Consider the following 16490-nt stretch of genomic DNA (forward strand, 5'->3'; position numbering starts at 1 on the left):
AGCTGCAAAGTCATTTTTTCAACACTGCCTGAGTATGGATAATAGCCTACAGTCTGCATGGCTGTCGACATCCCAGATATTGTGGTGTTTTCCTGAACAACTGTAGGTTACTCGTTTCAGGATGTCCGAGTAGAGCGAGTGACCAAAGTTCCTGTTTTTACGCACAGCGAATTGATATTTGAAAAGCTAATATCAGCGTGCTTCATGAAGTTTTGCTTGACAGCAGTTGCTACTACATAGCCTATGTTGTCGTATTAGATGCAGCATTCGATTGACGTGTGTCTACTATTACGTATAAGGCCTATATAAACCGTGCGCTAAGGAGAAGCGCTCATTCACGTCTCCGTCGCCGGAGGGAGCGCCACGCTTTCCGTCGTTAGTGTACATTTGTGGACATGTATGGATCATTGGCTGCCAGTGACTCTAGCACACCAGTAGAGAACTGCAGTTGGAGCAGTTGTTTTTACTTTCTCCGTGGCGAAGTTGAAGCAAAGCGGATCCATGAAACAACCCTCTTCACAACACATGACCTGAAGGCGCAATCCTAACTGGCCAGAGACCCAACTCGGAGCGTCTGCATCCCGACCGGTATGTGTACGTTGTTTTCATTGAGAGGCTACGTTTCTAAAACGAAGCTTATATTTCATGAATTGTAAATTAGGGCTGTTCTCTCCAATGAAACATCCCCTGTGTTTTCGCTCCGCTTAAAAAAAGGATTTTTTATTTTATTTTTTATATCCCATCAAATACTTAGTGGTTTTATATTCTCATGCATGGCCAGACACTGATTTCTCTCCTTAGCTTTGAGTATCATCTTTGTTTGAAAAGCTGAGCTTTTTTTTTTTTTTTTTACTCCAGTGACGTTTTCTAATTTACTTGTGGTAGTTTCAAATGGTGTACACCAAGTGGTTTTTGCCATGCTATGTCACCATTACAATTTCTTTAGCTTCTAAACAAATCTGTGAGCGTTTTAATCAGAGATAAAGCTGCCCTATGTGTGTTGAACTGTGAGTAAAGTATATGCACTTGCCTAACCAAACTCTTCTGTCAGTACCCTTCGTTTTTAGGATAAAGAAGGAACAGTTATTGGAAATGTTACCAAGTTTTAAATGCCATTTGTTGTATTCTTCACTTTCAAAGTTGAACTCCACAAGGAAAATGCGCCCTTGTTTTCATGAACACATACTGTAGCGTACCTCACCTTTCACAACACACGCGTCTCCAACCCGGGTTGGGGAGCTTTAAGTAGGTTACTTTGGCCGGTTGCTTTCGCTTACGGCCATACCACGCTGAACACGCCCGATCTCGTCCGATCTCGGAAGCTAAGCAGCGTCGGGCCTGGTTAGTACTTGGATGGGAGACCGCCTGGGAATACCAGGTGCCGTAAGCTTTTCTCTCCATCAGCCAGTGCAACTTTTTTTTTTTCAGGCTGTCTGTCTGTGCGTGCCTGCTCCCTAGTACGTAGATGTTCCAACCCCTTTGAATATTTGCTTCCTCCGTTTGAAAGCAAAATAAATAAATAAATAAATAAATAAATAACTAAATGCATAGGTAGGACATATAGGCTAAGCCAGCAACAGGTCGAACAAAATTGCACGAGTTGACTGTCAACAGTTGGCGGATTGGGGGAGTTTTAGTGCTTGTTTTCATCTGGAATGTTTAGCTTATTTTTTGGGGGTGACAGCTTTGTTTTCTATGTCCCTTTAGTTTTCACCGTTTTGTACAATTCCCGGTCTCGCTGTGTTCATTCGCCCAAGAGCTGCAAAGTCATTTTTTCAACACTGCCTGAGTATGGATAATAGCCTACAGTCTGCATGGCTGTCGACATCCCAGATATTGTGGTGTTTTCCTGAACAACTGTAGGTTACTCGTTTCAGGATGTCCGAGTAGAGCGAGTGACCAAAGTTCCTGTTTTTACGCACAGCGAATTGATATTTGAAAAGCTAATATCAGCGTGCTTCATGAAGTTTTGCTTGACAGCAGTTGCTACTACATAGCCTATGTTGTCGTATTAGATGCAGCATTCGATTGACGTGTGTCTACTATTACGTATAAGGCCTATATAAACCGTGCGCTAAGGAGAAGCGCTCATTCACGTCTCCGTCGCCGGAGGGAGCGCCACGCTTTCCGTCGTTAGTGTACATTTGTGGACATGTATGGATCATTGGCTGCCAGTGACTCTAGCACACCAGTAGAGAACTGCAGTTGGAGCAGTTGTTTTTACTTTCTCCGTGGCGAAGTTGAAGCAAAGCGGATCCATGAAACAACCCTCTTCACAACACATGACCTGAAGGCGCAATCCTAACTGGCCAGAGACCCAACTCGGAGCGTCTGCATCCCGACCGGTATGTGTACGTTGTTTTCATTGAGAGGCTACGTTTCTAAAACGAAGCTTATATTTCATGAATTGTAAATTAGGGCTGTTCTCTCCAATGAAACATCCCCTGTGTTTTCGCTCCGCTTAAAAAAAGGATTTTTTATTTTATTTTTTATATCCCATCAAATACTTAGTGGTTTTATATTCTCATGCATGGCCAGACACTGATTTCTCTCCTTAGCTTTGAGTATCATCTTTGTTTGAAAAGCTGAGCTTATTTTTTTTTTTTTACTCCAGTGACGTTTTCTAATTTACTTGTGGTAGTTTCAAATGGTGTACACCAAGTGGTTTTTGCCATGCTATGTCACCATTACAATTTCTTTAGCTTCTAAACAAATCTGTGAGCGTTTTAATCAGAGATAAAGCTGCCCTATGTGTGTTGAACTGTGAGTAAAGTATATGCACTTGCCTAACCAAACTCTTCTGTCAGTACCCTTCGTTTTTAGGATAAAGAAGGAACAGTTATTGGAAATGTTACCAAGTTTTAAATGCCATTTGTTGTATTCTTCACTTTCAAAGTTGAACTCCACGCGGAAAATGCGCCCTTGTTTTCATGAACACATACTGTAGCGTACCTCACCTTTCACAACACACGCGTCTCCAACCCGGGTTGGGGAGCTTTAAGTAGGTTACTTTGGCCGGTTGCTTTCGCTTACGGCCATACCACGCTGAACACGCCCGATCTCGTCCGATCTCGGAAGCTAAGCAGCGTCGGGCCTGGTTAGTACTTGGATGGGAGACCGCCTGGGAATACCAGGTGCCGTAAGCTTTTCTCTCCATCAGCCAGTGCAACTTTTTTTTTTTCAGGCTGTCTGTCTCTGCGTGCCTGCTCCCTAGTACGTAGATGTTCCAACCCCTTTGAATATTTGCTTCCTCCGTTTGAAAGCAAAATAAATAAATAAATAAATAAATAAATAACTAAATGCATAGGTAGGACATATAGGCTAAGCCAGCAACAGGTCGAACAAAATTGCACGAGTTGACTGTCAACAGTTGGCGGATTGGGGGAGTTTTAGTGCTTGTTTTCATCTGGAATGTTTAGCTTATTTTTTGGGGGTGACAGCTTTGTTTTCTATGTCCCTTTAGTTTTCACCGTTTTGTACAATTCCCGGTCTCGCTGTGTTCATTCGCCCAAGAGCTGCAAAGTCATTTTTTCAACACTGCCTGAGTATGGATAATAGCCTACAGTCTGCATGGCTGTCGACATCCCAGATATTGTGGTGTTTTCCTGAACAACTGTAGGTTACTCGTTTCAGGATGTCCGAGTAGAGCGAGTGACCAAAGTTCCTGTTTTTACGCACAGCGAATTGATATTTGAAAAGCTAATATCAGCGTGCTTCATGAAGTTTTGCTTGACAGCAGTTGCTACTACATAGCCTATGTTGTCGTATTAGATGCAGCATTCGATTGACGTGTGTCTACTATTACGTATAAGGCCTATATAAACCGTGCGCTAAGGAGAAGCGCTCATTCACGTCTCCGTCGCCGGAGGGAGCGCCACGCTTTCCGTCGTTAGTGTACATTTGTGGACATGTATGGATCATTGGCTGCCAGTGACTCTAGCACACCAGTAGAGAACTGCAGTTGGAGCAGTTGTTTTTACTTTCTCCGTGGCGAAGTTGAAGCAAAGCGGATCCATGAAACAACCCTCTTCACAACACATGACCTGAAGGCGCAATCCTAACTGGCCAGAGACCCAACTCGGAGCGTCTGCATCCCGACCGGTATGTGTACGTTGTTTTCATTGAGAGGCTACGTTTCTAAAACGAAGCTTATATTTCATGAATTGTAAATTAGGGCTGTTCTCTCCAATGAAACATCCCCTGTGTTTTCGCTCCGCTTAAAAAAAGGATTTTTTATTTTATTTTTTATATCCCATCAAATACTTAGTGGTTTTATATTCTCATGCATGGCCAGACACTGATTTCTCTCCTTAGCTTTGAGTATCATCTTTGTTTGAAAAGCTGAGCTTTTTTTTTTTTTTTTTACTCCAGTGACGTTTTCTAATTTACTTGTGGTAGTTTCAAATGGTGTACACCAAGTGGTTTTTGCCATGCTATGTCACCATTACAATTTCTTTAGCTTCTAAACAAATCTGTGAGCGTTTTAATCAGAGATAAAGCTGCCCTATGTGTGTTGAACTGTGAGTAAAGTATATGCACTTGCCTAACCAAACTCTTCTGTCAGTACCCTTCGTTTTTAGGATAAAGAAGGAACAGTTATTGGAAATGTTACCAAGTTTTAAATGCCATTTGTTGTATTCTTCACTTTCAAAGTTGAACTCCACGCGGAAAATGCGCCCTTGTTTTCATGAACACATACTGTAGCGTACCTCACCTTTCACAACACACGCGTCTCCTACCCGGGTTGGGGAGCTTTAAGTAGGTTACTTTGGCCGGTTGCTTTCGCTTACGGCCATACCACGCTGAACACGCCCGATCTCGTCCGATCTCGGAAGCTAAGCAGCGTCGGGCCTGGTTAGTACTTGGATGGGAGACCGCCTGGGAATACCAGGTGCCGTAAGCTTTTCTCTCCATCAGCCAGTGCAACTTTTTTTTTTTCAGGCTGTCTGTCTCTGCGTGCCTGCTCCCTAGTACGTAGATGTTCCAACCCCTTTGAATATTTGCTTCCTCCGTTTGAAAGCAAAATAAATAAATAAATAAATAAATAAATAACTAAATGCATAGGTAGGACATATAGGCTAAGCCAGCAACAGGTCGAACAAAATTGCACGAGTTGACTGTCAACAGTTGGCGGATTGGGGGAGTTTTAGTGCTTGTTTTCATCTGGAATGTTTAGCTTATTTTTTGGGGGTGACAGCTTTGTTTTCTATGTCCCTTTAGTTTTCACCGTTTTGTACAATTCCCGGTCTCGCTGTGTTCATTCGCCCAAGAGCTGCAAAGTCATTTTTTCAACACTGCCTGAGTATGGATAATAGCCTACAGTCTGCATGGCTGTCGACATCCCAGATATTGTGGTGTTTTCCTGAACAACTGTAGGTTACTCGTTTCAGGATGTCCGAGTAGAGCGAGTGACCAAAGTTCCTGTTTTTACGCACAGCGAATTGATATTTGAAAAGCTAATATCAGCGTGCTTCATGAAGTTTTGCTTGACAGCAGTTGCTACTACATAGCCTATGTTGTCGTATTAGATGCAGCATTCGATTGACGTGTGTCTACTATTACGTATAAGGCCTATATAAACCGTGCGCTAAGGAGAAGCGCTCATTCACGTCTCCGTCGCCGGAGGGAGCGCCACGCTTTCCGTCGTTAGTGTACATTTGTGGACATGTATGGATCATTGGCTGCCAGTGACTCTAGCACACCAGTAGAGAACTGCAGTTGGAGCAGTTGTTTTTACTTTCTCCGTGGCGAAGTTGAAGCAAAGCGGATCCATGAAACAACCCTCTTCACAACACATGACCTGAAGGCGCAATCCTAACTGGCCAGAGACCCAACTCGGAGCGTCTGCATCCCGACCGGTATGTGTACGTTGTTTTCATTGAGAGGCTACGTTTCTAAAACGAAGCTTATATTTCATGAATTGTAAATTAGGGCTGTTCTCTCCAATGAAACATCCCCTGTGTTTTCGCTCCGCTTAAAAAAAGGATTTTTTATTTTATTTTTTATATCCCATCAAATACTTAGTGGTTTTATATTCTCATGCATGGCCAGACACTGATTTCTCTCCTTAGCTTTGAGTATCATCTTTGTTTGAAAAGCTGAGCTTATTTTTTTTTTTTTACTCCAGTGACGTTTTCTAATTTACTTGTGGTAGTTTCAAATGGTGTACACCAAGTGGTTTTTGCCATGCTATGTCACCATTACAATTTCTTTAGCTTCTAAACAAATCTGTGAGCGTTTTAATCAGAGATAAAGCTGCCCTATGTGTGTTGAACTGTGAGTAAAGTATATGCACTTGCCTAACCAAACTCTTCTGTCAGTACCCTTCGTTTTTAGGATAAAGAAGGAACAGTTATTGGAAATGTTACCAAGTTTTAAATGCCATTTGTTGTATTCTTCACTTTCAAAGTTGAACTCCACGCGGAAAATGCGCCCTTGTTTTCATGAACACATACTGTAGCGTACCTCACCTTTCACAACACACGCGTCTCCAACCCGGGTTGGGGAGCTTTAAGTAGGTTACTTTGGCCGGTTGCTTTCGCTTACGGCCATACCACGCTGAACACGCCCGATCTCGTCCGATCTCGGAAGCTAAGCAGCGTCGGGCCTGGTTAGTACTTGGATGGGAGACCGCCTGGGAATACCAGGTGCCGTAAGCTTTTCTCTCCATCAGCCAGTGCAACTTTTTTTTTTTCAGGCTGTCTGTCTCTGCGTGCCTGCTCCCTAGTACGTAGATGTTCCAACCCCTTTGAATATTTGCTTCCTCCGTTTGAAAGCAAAATAAATAAATAAATAAATAAATAAATAACTAAATGCATAGGTAGGACATATAGGCTAAGCCAGCAACAGGTCGAACAAAATTGCACGAGTTGACTGTCAACAGTTGGCGGATTGGGGGAGTTTTAGTGCTTGTTTTCATCTGGAATGTTTAGCTTATTTTTTGGGGGTGACAGCTTTGTTTTCTATGTCCCTTTAGTTTTCACCGTTTTGTACAATTCCCGGTCTCGCTGTGTTCATTCGCCCAAGAGCTGCAAAGTCATTTTTTCAACACTGCCTGAGTATGGATAATAGCCTACAGTCTGCATGGCTGTCGACATCCCAGATATTGTGGTGTTTTCCTGAACAACTGTAGGTTACTCGTTTCAGGATGTCCGAGTAGAGCGAGTGACCAAAGTTCCTGTTTTTACGCACAGCGAATTGATATTTGAAAAGCTAATATCAGCGTGCTTCATGAAGTTTTGCTTGACAGCAGTTGCTACTACATAGCCTATGTTGTCGTATTAGATGCAGCATTCGATTGACGTGTGTCTACTATTACGTATAAGGCCTATATAAACCGTGCGCTAAGGAGAAGCGCTCATTCACGTCTCCGTCGCCGGAGGGAGCGCCACGCTTTCCGTCGTTAGTGTACATTTGTGGACATGTATGGATCATTGGCTGCCAGTGACTCTAGCACACCAGTAGAGAACTGCAGTTGGAGCAGTTGTTTTTACTTTCTCCGTGGCGAAGTTGAAGCAAAGCGGATCCATGAAACAACCCTCTTCACAACACATGACCTGAAGGCGCAATCCTAACTGGCCAGAGACCCAACTCGGAGCGTCTGCATCCCGACCGGTATGTGTACGTTGTTTTCATTGAGAGGCTACGTTTCTAAAACGAAGCTTATATTTCATGAATTGTAAATTAGGGCTGTTCTCTCCAATGAAACATCCCCTGTGTTTTCGCTCCGCTTAAAAAAAGGATTTTTTATTTTATTTTTTATATCCCATCAAATACTTAGTGGTTTTATATTCTCATGCATGGCCAGACACTGATTTCTCTCCTTAGCTTTGAGTATCATCTTTGTTTGAAAAGCTGAGCTTTTTTTTTTTTTTTTTACTCCAGTGACGTTTTCTAATTTACTTGTGGTAGTTTCAAATGGTGTACACCAAGTGGTTTTTGCCATGCTATGTCACCATTACAATTTCTTTAGCTTCTAAACAAATCTGTGAGCGTTTTAATCAGAGATAAAGCTGCCCTATGTGTGTTGAACTGTGAGTAAAGTATATGCACTTGCCTAACCAAACTCTTCTGTCAGTACCCTTCGTTTTTAGGATAAAGAAGGAACAGTTATTGGAAATGTTACCAAGTTTTAAATGCCATTTGTTGTATTCTTCACTTTCAAAGTTGAACTCCACGCGGAAAATGCGCCCTTGTTTTCATGAACACATACTGTAGCGTACCTCACCTTTCACAACACACGCGTCTCCAACCCGGGTTGGGGAGCTTTAAGTAGGTTACTTTGGCCGGTTGCTTTCGCTTACGGCCATACCACGCTGAACACGCCCGATCTCGTCCGATCTCGGAAGCTAAGCAGCGTCGGGCCTGGTTAGTACTTGGATGGGAGACCGCCTGGGAATACCAGGTGCCGTAAGCTTTTCTCTCCATCAGCCAGTGCAACTTTTTTTTTTTCAGGCTGTCTGTCTGTGCGTGCCTGCTCCCTAGTACGTAGATGTTCCAACCCCTTTGAATATTTGCTTCCTCCGTTTGAAAGCAAAATAAATAAATAAATAAATAAATAAATAACTAAATGCATAGGTAGGAAATATAGGCTAAGCCAGCAACAGGTCGAACAAAATTGCACGAGTTGACTGTCAACAGTTGGCGGATTGGGGGAGTTTTAGTGCTTGTTTTCATCTGGAATGTTTAGCTTATTTTTTGGGGGTGACAGCTTTGTTTTCTATGTCCCTTTAGTTTTCACCGTTTTGTACAATTCCCGGTCTCGCTGTGTTCATTCGCCCAAGAGCTGCAAAGTCATTTTTTCAACACTGCCTGAGTATGGATAATAGCCTACAGTCTGCATGGCTGTCGACATCCCAGATATTGTGGTGTTTTCCTGAACAACTGTAGGTTACTCGTTTCAGGATGTCCGAGTAGAGCGAGTGACCAAAGTTCCTGTTTTTACGCACAGCGAATTGATATTTGAAAAGCTAATATCAGCGTGCTTCATGAAGTTTTGCTTGACAGCAGTTGCTACTACATAGCCTATGTTGTCGTATTAGATGCAGCATTCGATTGACGTGTGTCTACTATTACGTATAAGGCCTATATAAACCGTGCGCTAAGGAGAAGCGCTCATTCACGTCTCCGTCGCCGGAGGGAGCGCCACGCTTTCCGTCGTTAGTGTACATTTGTGGACATGTATGGATCATTGGCTGCCAGTGACTCTAGCACACCAGTAGAGAACTGCAGTTGGAGCAGTTGTTTTTACTTTCTCCGTGGCGAAGTTGAAGCAAAGCGGATCCATGAAACAACCCTCTTCACAACACATGACCTGAAGGCGCAATCCTAACTGGCCAGAGACCCAACTCGGAGCGTCTGCATCCCGACCGGTATGTGTACGTTGTTTTCATTGAGAGGCTACGTTTCTAAAACGAAGCTTATATTTCATGAATTGTAAATTAGGGCTGTTCTCTCCAATGAAACATCCCCTGTGTTTTCGCTCCGCTTAAAAAAAGGATTTTTTATTTTATTTTTTATATCCCATCAAATACTTAGTGGTTTTATATTCTCATGCATGGCCAGACACTGATTTCTCTCCTTAGCTTTGAGTATCATCTTTGTTTGAAAAGCTGAGCTTTTTTTTTTTTTTTTTACTCCAGTGACGTTTTCTAATTTACTTGTGGTAGTTTCAAATGGTGTACACCAAGTGGTTTTTGCCATGCTATGTCACCATTACAATTTCTTTAGCTTCTAAACAAATCTGTGAGCGTTTTAATCAGAGATAAAGCTGCCCTATGTGTGTTGAACTGTGAGTAAAGTATATGCACTTGCCTAACCAAACTCTTCTGTCAGTACCCTTCGTTTTTAGGATAAAGAAGGAACAGTTATTGGAAATGTTACCAAGTTTTAAATGCCATTTGTTGTATTCTTCACTTTCAAAGTTGAACTCCACGCGGAAAATGCGCCCTTGTTTTCATGAACACATACTGTAGCGTACCTCACCTTTCACAACACACGCGTCTCCAACCCGGGTTGGGGAGCTTTAAGTAGGTTACTTTGGCCGGTTGCTTTCGCTTACGGCCATACCACGCTGAACACGCCCGATCTCGTCCGATCTCGGAAGCTAAGCAGCGTCGGGCCTGGTTAGTACTTGGATGGGAGACCGCCTGGGAATACCAGGTGCCGTAAGCTTTTCTCTCCATCAGCCAGTGCAACTTTTTTTTTTTCAGGCTGTCTGTCTGTGCGTGCCTGCTCCCTAGTACGTAGATGTTCCAACCCCTTTGAATATTTGCTTCCTCCGTTTGAAAGCAAAATAAATAAATAAATAAATAAATAAATAACTAAATGCATAGGTAGGAAATATAGGCTAAGCCAGCAACAGGTCGAACAAAATTGCACGAGTTGACTGTCAACAGTTGGCGGATTGGGGGAGTTTTAGTGCTTGTTTTCATCTGGAATGTTTAGCTTATTTTTTGGGGGTGACAGCTTTGTTTTCTATGTCCCTTTAGTTTTCACCGTTTTGTACAATTCCCGGTCTCGCTGTGTTCATTCGCCCAAGAGCTGCAAAGTCATTTTTTCAACACTGCCTGAGTATGGATAATAGCCTACAGTCTGCATGGCTGTCGACATCCCAGATATTGTGGTGTTTTCCTGAACAACTGTAGGTTACTCGTTTCAGGATGTCCGAGTAGAGCGAGTGACCAAAGTTCCTGTTTTTACGCACAGCGAATTGATATTTGAAAAGCTAATATCAGCGTGCTTCATGAAGTTTTGCTTGACAGCAGTTGCTACTACATAGCCTATGTTGTCGTATTAGATGCAGCATTCGATTGACGTGTGTCTACTATTACGTATAAGGCCTATATAAACCGTGCGCTAAGGAGAAGCGCTCATTCACGTCTCCGTCGCCGGAGGGAGCGCCACGCTTTCCGTCGTTAGTGTACATTTGTGGACATGTATGGATCATTGGCTGCCAGTGACTCTAGCACACCAGTAGAGAACTGCAGTTGGAGCAGTTGTTTTTACTTTCTCCGTGGCGAAGTTGAAGCAAAGCGGATCCATGAAACAACCCTCTTCACAACACATGACCTGAAGGCGCAATCCTAACTGGCCAGAGACCCAACTCAGAGCGTCTGCATCCCGACCGGTATGTGTACGTTGTTTTCATTGAGAGGCTACGTTTCTAAAACGAAGCTTATATTTCATGAATTGTAAATTAGGGCTGTTCTCTCCAATGAAACATCCCCTGTGTTTTCGCTCCGCTTAAAAAAAGGATTTTTTATTTTATTTTTTATATCCCATCAAATACTTAGTGGTTTTATATTCTCATGCATGGCCAGACACTGATTTCTCTCCTTAGCTTTGAGTATCATCTTTGTTTGAAAAGCTGAGCTTTTTTTTTTTTTTTTTACTCCAGTGACGTTTTCTAATTTACTTGTGGTAGTTTCAAATGGTGTACACCAAGTGGTTTTTGCCATGCTATGTCACCATTACAATTTCTTTAGCTTCTAAACAAATCTGTGAGCGTTTTAATCAGAGATAAAGCTGCCCTATGTGTGTTGAACTATGAGTAAAGTATATGCACTTGCCTAACCAAACTCTTCTGTCAGTACCCTTCGTTTTTAGGATAAAGAAGGAACAGTTATTGGAAATGTTACCAAGTTTTAAATGCCATTTGTTGTATTCTTCACTTTCAAAGTTGAACTCCACGCGGAAAATGCGCCCTTGTTTTCATGAACACATACTGTAGCGTACCTCACCTTTCACAACACACGCGTCTCCAACCCGGGTTGGGGAGCTTTAAGTAGGTTACTTTGGCCGGTTGCTTTCGCTTACGGCCATACCACGCTGAACACGCCCGATCTCGTCCGATCTCGGAAGCTAAGCAGCGTCGGGCCTGGTTAGTACTTGGATGGGAGACCGCCTGGGAATACCAGGTGCCGTAAGCTTTTCTCTCCATCAGCCAGTGCAACTTTTTTTTTTTCAGGCTGTCTGTCTGTGCGTGCCTGCTCCCTAGTACGTAGATGTTCCAACCCCTTTGAATATTTGCTTCCTCCGTTTGAAAGCAAAATAAATAAATAAATAAATAAATAAATAACTAAATGCATAGGTAGGAAATATAGGCTAAGCCAGCAACAGGTCGAACAAAATTGCACGAGTTGACTGTCAACAGTTGGCGGATTGGGGGAGTTTTAGTGCTTGTTTTCATCTGGAATGTTTAGCTTATTTTTTGGGGGTGACAGCTTTGTTTTCTATGTCCCTTTAGTTTTCACCGTTTTGTACAATTCCCGGTCTCGCTGTGTTCATTCGCCCAAGAGCTGCAAAGTCATTTTTTCAACACTGCCTGAGTATGGATAATAGCCTACAGTCTGCATGGCTGTCGACATCCCAGATATTGTGGTGTTTTCCTGAACAACTGTAGGTTACTCGTTTCAGGATGTCCGAGTAGAGCGAGTGACCAAAGTTCCTGTTTTTACGCACAGCGAATTGATATTTGAAAAGCTAATATCAGCGTGCTTCATGAAGTTTTGCTTGACAGCAGTTGCTACTACATAGCCTATGTTGTCGTATTAGATGCAGCATTCGATTGACGTGTGTCTACTATTACGTATAAGGCCTATATAAACCGTGCGCTAAGGAGAAGCGCTCATTCACGTCTCCGTCGCCGGAGGGAGCGCCACGCTTTCCGTCGTTAGTGTACATTTGTGGACATGTATGGATCATTGGCTGCCAGTGACTCTAGCACACCAGTAGAGAACTGCAGTTGGAGCAGTTGTTTTTACTTTCTCCGTGGCGAAGTTGAAGCAAAGCGGATCCATGAAACAACCCTCTTCACAACACATGACCTGAAGGCGCAATCCTAACTGGCCAGAGACCCAACTCGGAGCGTCTGCATCCCGACCGGTATGTGTACGTTGTTTTCATTGAGAGGCTACGTTTCTAAAACGAAGCTTATATTTCATGAATTGTAAATTAGGGTTGTTCTCTCCAATGAAACATCCCCTGTGTTTTCGCTCCGCTTAAAAAAAGGATTTATTTTTTATTTTTTATATCCCATCAAATACTTAGTGGTTTTATATTCTCATGCATGGCCAGACACTGATTTCTCTCCTTAGCTTTGAGTATCATCTTTGTTTGAAAAGCTGAGCTTTTTTTTTTTTTTTTACTCCAGTGACGTTTTCTAATTTACTTGTGGTAGTTTCAAATGGTGTACACCAAGTGGTTTTTGCCATGCTATGTCACCATTACAATTTCTTTAGCTTCTAAACAAATCTGTGAGCGTTTTAATCAGAGATAAAGCTGCCCTATGTGTGTTGAACTGTGAGTAAAGTATATGCACTTGCCTAACCAAACTCTTCTGTCAGTACCCTTCGTTTTTAGGATAAAGAAGGAACAGTTATTGGAAATGTTACCAAGTTTTAAATGCCATTTGTTGTATTCTTCACTTTCAAAGTTGAACTCCACGCGGAAAATGCGCCCTTGTTTTCATGAACACATACTGTAGCGTACCTCACCTTTCACAACACACGCGTCTCCAACCCGGGTTGGGGAGCTTTAAGTAGGTTACTTTGGCCGGTTGCTTTCGCTTACGGCCATACCACGCTGAACACGCCCGATCTCGTCCGATCTCGGAAGCTAAGCAGCGTCGGGCCTGGTTAGTACTTGGATGGGAGACCGCCTGGGAATACCAGGTGCCGTAAGCTTTTCTCTCCATCAGCCAGTGCAACTTTTTTTTTTTCAGGCTGTCTGTCTCTGCGTGCCTGCTCCCTAGTACGTAGATGTTCCAACCCCTTTGAATATTTGCTTCCTCCGTTTGAAAGCAAAATAAATAAATAAATAAATAAATAAATAACTAAATGCATAGGTAGGACATATAGGCTAAGCCAGCAACAGGTCGAACAAAATTGCACGAGTTGACTGTCAACAGTTGGCGGATTGGGGGAGTTTTAGTGCTTGTTTTCATCTGGAATGTTTAGCTTATTTTTTGGGGGTGACAGCTTTGTTTTCTATGTCCCTTTAGTTTTCACCGTTTTGTACAATTCCCGGTCTCGCTGTGTTCATTCGCCCAAGAGCTGCAAAGTCATTTTTTCAACACTGCCTGAGTATGGATAATAGCCTACAGTCTGCATGGCTGTCGACATCCCAGATATTGTGGTGTTTTCCTGAACAACTGTAGGTTACTCGTTTCAGGATGTCCGAGTAGAGCGAGTGACCAAAGTTCCTGTTTTTACGCACAGCGAATTGATATTTGAAAAGCTAATATCAGCGTGCTTCATGAAGTTTTGCTTGACAGCAGTTGCTACTACATAGCCTATGTTGTCGTATTAGATGCAGCATTCGATTGACGTGTGTCTACTATTACGTATAAGGCCTATATAAACCGTGCGCTAAGGAGAAGCGCTCATTCACGTCTCCGTCGCCGGAGGGAGCGCCACGCTTTCCGTCGTTAGTGTACATTTGTGGACATGTATGGATCATTGGCTGCCAGTGACTCTAGCACACCAGTAGAGAACTGCAGTTGGAGCAGTTGTTTTTACTTTCTCCGTGGCGAAGTTGAAGCAAAGCGGATCCATGAAACAACCCTCTTCACAACACATGACCTGAAGGCGCAATCCTAACTGGCCAGAGACCCAACTCGGAGCGTCTGCATCCCGACCGGTATGTGTACGTTGTTTTCATTGAGAGGCTACGTTTCTAAAACGAAGCTTATATTTCATGAATTGTAAATTAGGGCTGTTCTCTCCAATGAAACATCCCCTGTGTTTTCGCTCCGCTTAAAAAAAGGATTTTTTATTTTATTTTTTATATCCCATCAAATACTTAGTGGTTTTATATTCTCATGCATGGCCAGACACTGATTTCTCTCCTTAGCTTTGAGTATCATCTTTGTTTGAAAAGCTGAGCTTATTTTTTTTTTTTTACTCCAGTGACGTTTTCTAATTTACTTGTGGTAGTTTCAAATGGTGTACACCAAGTGGTTTTTGCCATGCTATGTCACCATTACAATTTCTTTAGCTTCTAAACAAATCTGTGAGCGTTTTAATCAGAGATAAAGCTGCCCTATGTGTGTTGAACTGTGAGTAAAGTATATGCACTTGCCTAACCAAACTCTTCTGTCAGTACCCTTCGTTTTTAGGATAAAGAAGGAACAGTTATTGGAAATGTTACCAAGTTTTAAATGCCATTTGTTGTATTCTTCACTTTCAAAGTTGAACTCCACGCGGAAAATGCGCCCTTGTTTTCATGAACACATACTGTAGCGTACCTCACCTTTCACAACACACGCGTCTCCAACCCGGGTTGGGGAGCTTTAAGTAGGTTACTTTGGCCGGTTGCTTTCGCTTACGGCCATACCACGCTGAACACGCCCGATCTCGTCCGATCTCGGAAGCTAAGCAGCGTCGGGCCTGGTTAGTACTTGGATGGGAGACCGCCTGGGAATACCAGGTGCCGTAAGCTTTTCTCTCCATCAGCCAGTGCAACTTTTTTTTTTTCAGGCTGTCTGTCTCTGCGTGCCTGCTCCCTAGTACGTAGATGTTCCAACCCCTTTGAATATTTGCTTCCTCCGTTTGAAAGCAAAATAAATAAATAAATAAATAAATAAATAACTAAATGCATAGGTAGGACATATAGGCTAAGCCAGCAACAGGTCGAACAAAATTGCACGAGTTGACTGTCAACAGTTGGCGGATTGGGGGAGTTTTAGTGCTTGTTTTCATCTGGAATGTTTAGCTTATTTTTTGGGGGTGACAGCTTTGTTTTCTATGTCCCTTTAGTTTTCACCGTTTTGTACAATTCCCGGTCTCGCTGTGTTCATTCGCCCAAGAGCTGCAAAGTCATTTTTTCAACACTGCCTGAGTATGGATAATAGCCTACAGTCTGCATGGCTGTCGACATCCCAGATATTGTGGTGTTTTCCTGAACAACTGTAGGTTACTCGTTTCAGGATGTCCGAGTAGAGCGAGTGACCAAAGTTCCTGTTTTTACGCACAGCGAATTGATATTTGAAAAGCTAATATCAGCGTGCTTCATGAAGTTTTGCTTGACAGCAGTTGCTACTACATAGCCTATGTTGTCGTATTAGATGCAGCATTCGATTGACGTGTGTCTACTATTACGTATAAGGCCTATATAAACCGTGCGCTAAGGAGAAGCGCTCATTCACGTCTCCGTCGCCGGAGGGAGCGCCACGCTTTCCGTCGTTAGTGTACATTTGTGGACATGTATGGATCATTGGCTGCCAGTGACTCTAGCACACCAGTAGAGAACTGCAGTTGGAGCAGTTGTTTTTACTTTCTCCGTGGCGAAGTTGAAGCAAAGCGGATCCATGAAACAACCCTCTTCACAACACATGACCTGAAGGCGCAATCCTAACTGGCCAGAGACCCAACTCGGAGCGTCTGCATCCCGACCGGTATGTGTACGTTGTTTTCATTGAGAGGCTACGTTTCTAAAACGAAGCTTATATTTCATGAATTGTAAATTAGGGCTGTTCTCTCCAATGAAAC

At 42.9% G+C, this 16490-nt stretch overlaps 9 non-coding genes across 9 annotated transcripts; all 9 read left to right on the forward strand.

Moving 5' to 3' along the window:
- Nucleotides 1-1271: 1271 nt before the first annotated feature.
- Nucleotides 1272-1390, forward strand: LOC134062929 (5S ribosomal RNA). The gene has a single exon (XR_009935708.1). It is a non-coding gene; the product is annotated as a 5S ribosomal RNA (ribosomal RNA).
- A 1637-nt stretch (nucleotides 1391-3027) lies between these two features.
- LOC134062930 (5S ribosomal RNA) lies at nucleotides 3028-3146 on the forward strand. Its single transcript, XR_009935709.1, has one exon. It is a non-coding gene; the product is annotated as a 5S ribosomal RNA (ribosomal RNA).
- A 1638-nt stretch (nucleotides 3147-4784) lies between these two features.
- LOC134062931 (5S ribosomal RNA) lies at nucleotides 4785-4903 on the forward strand. The gene has a single exon (XR_009935710.1). It is a non-coding gene; the product is annotated as a 5S ribosomal RNA (ribosomal RNA).
- Nucleotides 4904-6540: 1637 nt separating this feature from the next.
- On the forward strand, nucleotides 6541-6659 carry LOC134062932 (5S ribosomal RNA). Its single transcript, XR_009935711.1, has one exon. It is a non-coding gene; the product is annotated as a 5S ribosomal RNA (ribosomal RNA).
- Nucleotides 6660-8297: 1638 nt separating this feature from the next.
- Nucleotides 8298-8416, forward strand: LOC134062933 (5S ribosomal RNA). The gene has a single exon (XR_009935712.1). It is a non-coding gene; the product is annotated as a 5S ribosomal RNA (ribosomal RNA).
- Nucleotides 8417-10054: 1638 nt separating this feature from the next.
- Nucleotides 10055-10173, forward strand: LOC134062935 (5S ribosomal RNA). The gene has a single exon (XR_009935714.1). It is a non-coding gene; the product is annotated as a 5S ribosomal RNA (ribosomal RNA).
- Nucleotides 10174-11811: 1638 nt separating this feature from the next.
- On the forward strand, nucleotides 11812-11930 carry LOC134062936 (5S ribosomal RNA). Its single transcript, XR_009935715.1, has one exon. It is a non-coding gene; the product is annotated as a 5S ribosomal RNA (ribosomal RNA).
- A 1636-nt stretch (nucleotides 11931-13566) lies between these two features.
- LOC134062937 (5S ribosomal RNA) lies at nucleotides 13567-13685 on the forward strand. Its single transcript, XR_009935716.1, has one exon. It is a non-coding gene; the product is annotated as a 5S ribosomal RNA (ribosomal RNA).
- A 1637-nt stretch (nucleotides 13686-15322) lies between these two features.
- LOC134062938 (5S ribosomal RNA) lies at nucleotides 15323-15441 on the forward strand. Its single transcript, XR_009935717.1, has one exon. It is a non-coding gene; the product is annotated as a 5S ribosomal RNA (ribosomal RNA).
- Nucleotides 15442-16490: the final 1049 nt, after the last annotated feature.

The sequence above is a fragment of the Sardina pilchardus genome, chromosome 17 (assembly GCF_963854185.1).
Source record: "Sardina pilchardus chromosome 17, fSarPil1.1, whole genome shotgun sequence".
Taxonomy (NCBI): Eukaryota; Metazoa; Chordata; class Actinopteri; order Clupeiformes; family Clupeidae; genus Sardina; species Sardina pilchardus.